Raw genomic sequence first — 2,317 nt, 5'->3', positions numbered from 1 at the left:
TTTTATCCTGGGGACAACATGGCAATATTTCTGACTTGCTTCCACATTGGGCAGAGCCGCAAAACGTCTTAAAGAGAGTGAGCTCCGCGACTCAGTCTATAACGAGCTTCTGTTTTGCAGGTTTTATTCTTTACTCGACCGTTGAGACTTGACCGTTTGCTGCTATCATGTTCGTCGTCTGAGGGTCTTGTCGTTTCCAACAGTTTTAAGACATTTTTACTGCCACATCACTAATGGCTCTCACTAGCAACAACGATGTTATGAAATCTGACCTCAACCGTCTATTCCGATTTGAAGAAGTGAACTTCAAACGGTGGAAGCAAAAAATGTTGTTCTTTCTCACCGTTAAGGAAGTTGCTGAAACTTGTACCAGAGATAAGTCAATCGTCCCTTTAGAAGAACCAACTAAACAATAGATAAAAGAAGCTACTGACTGTAAGGTGAAAGACTTTCTTTGTAAGAATTTTATTTTAAATGGTTTGACTGATGATCTGTATGACTACTACAGTACAATGAAGACAGCGGAGGAGGTTTGGGATGCCTTGCAAAAGAAGTACGACACCAACGAGGCCGAGTCGAAGAAATATGCTATTAGTCGTTATTTCAAGTTCCAGATGACGGATGGCAAATCCGTGGAGGCCTAGTCCCATGAACTCCAAATGATAGCCCATGAGATAATTACTGAAAGGTATGCTTTAGATGAACAATTCCAAGTTGTTGTTATTATTGATAAACTGCTCCCTTTGTGGAAGGACTTTAAGAACACTTTGAGGCATAAGACTAAGGAGTTCTCCTTGAATAGTCCTATCACCTGGCTAAGGATCAAAGAGGAAGCTCGGAGGCAAGACCAGAGGGAAAAGGTGAACGCAGTACCTAGAAAACCCGCCTTTGCCATGGTAAAACCGGACCAAAAAACTAAGGGGACAAAGAGGAAAGGTCAGAACCGTGGCTCTAGCAACCAGAACCAACAAAAAAAAAAAAAATAGAAGCCCCCTTTAGAAGAAATGGTACAGTTCCTCTGCTTTAATTGTAATAAATCTGGGCACATGGCTAGGAACTGTAGGAACAGGTGTCGTTCTGCTGGTCAGGCGAACTTGACAGAAGAACCGTTAGTCGCCATGATCACAGAAGTAAATGTGATTGGTGGTTGTGAAGGGTGGTGGATAGACACTGGCGCTACGCGCCATGTCTGTCACGACCTTAGTCTATTTAAAACTTTTACTGAAACTAAGGATAAGAATATTCTGTTGGGGGATTACCACTCCACGAAAGTTGTTGGAACCAGCAAGGTAGAATTGAAGTTTACCTCTGGGAAGACCCTCACGTTGAAGGACGTCCTGCACACTCCGGAGATAAGAAAGAATTTGGTCTCGGGTTATCTCCTCAAAAATAATGTATTCATAGGGAAAGGGTATGTAACTGAGGGAATTTTCAAATTAAATTTAGACTTCAATAAAATAAAATCTTCTGTGTATATGTTGTGTTCTATGAATGTTTAGCATGCTAGACTCTGTCTTGTGGATAAGAATTTAATTAGTAAACATGATTAGGCTGGAAATGATACCTAAATTATCCACTATGATTTTGATAATTGTGAGTATGTGAGTATTAAATTTGATGGCATCTTGACTAGGAACAGTAAAAGATATTTCATTACTGTTATTGACGATTGTTCTGATTTTACTTTTGTATATTTGCTGAGAAATAAAAATGATGCTTTTGATACCTTCAAATTTGTTGTTTATGAAATAGAGAATCAGTTTAATAGAAAGGTTAAAAGACTTCGTAGTCATAGGAGAATCGAGTACGACTCGGACAGTTTTAATGAGTTTAACTCACATGGAATAATACAAGAAAAGACTGCACCTTATTCTTCTGAAATGAACGAAAAAGCCGAAAGGAAAAATAGAACTTTAGCTGAGCTAGTAGTTATTATTTTACTTAGTTCAGGATCCGTGTCTTATTGGTGGGGTGAAATCATCCTTACCGTGTGTTATGTCCTAAATAGAATCCCAATGTCTAAAAACAAAACTTCACCTTACGAAATTCTCAAGAATAAGAAACCAAACTTGTCCTACTTTAGAACATGGGGTTGTTTAGTCTTTATAAGGATTCCAGACCCAAAAAGGAGAAAGTTGGCTAGTAGAGCTTACGAGTGCGTCTTTATAGGTTATGCCTTAAATAGTAAAGCCTATAGGTTCTATGATCTAGTGAACCAAGTGATCGTTCTATGATCTAGTGAACCAAGTGATCGTTCTATGATCTAGTGAACCAAGTGATCATTGAGTAAAATGATGCCGACTTCTTTGAAGATAGA

At 38.8% G+C, this 2,317-nt stretch overlaps 1 long non-coding RNA gene across 1 annotated transcript; it reads left to right on the top strand.

Moving 5' to 3' along the window:
- LOC150038597 (uncharacterized) lies at positions 1–1,474 on the top strand. Its single transcript, XR_016523707.1, has 2 exons — positions 1–440; positions 509–1,474. It is a non-coding gene; the product is annotated as an uncharacterized LOC150038597 (long non-coding RNA).
- Positions 1,475–2,317: the final 843 nt, after the last annotated feature.

Source organism: Benincasa hispida, chromosome 1, assembly GCF_027475165.1.
Source record: "Benincasa hispida cultivar pf3 chromosome 1, pf3_genome.v1.1, whole genome shotgun sequence".
NCBI lineage: Eukaryota > Viridiplantae > Streptophyta > Magnoliopsida > Cucurbitales > Cucurbitaceae > Benincasa > Benincasa hispida.
The sequence above is the reverse complement of the archived record's forward strand: the minus strand, read 5'-3'. Positions and strand labels throughout refer to the sequence as shown.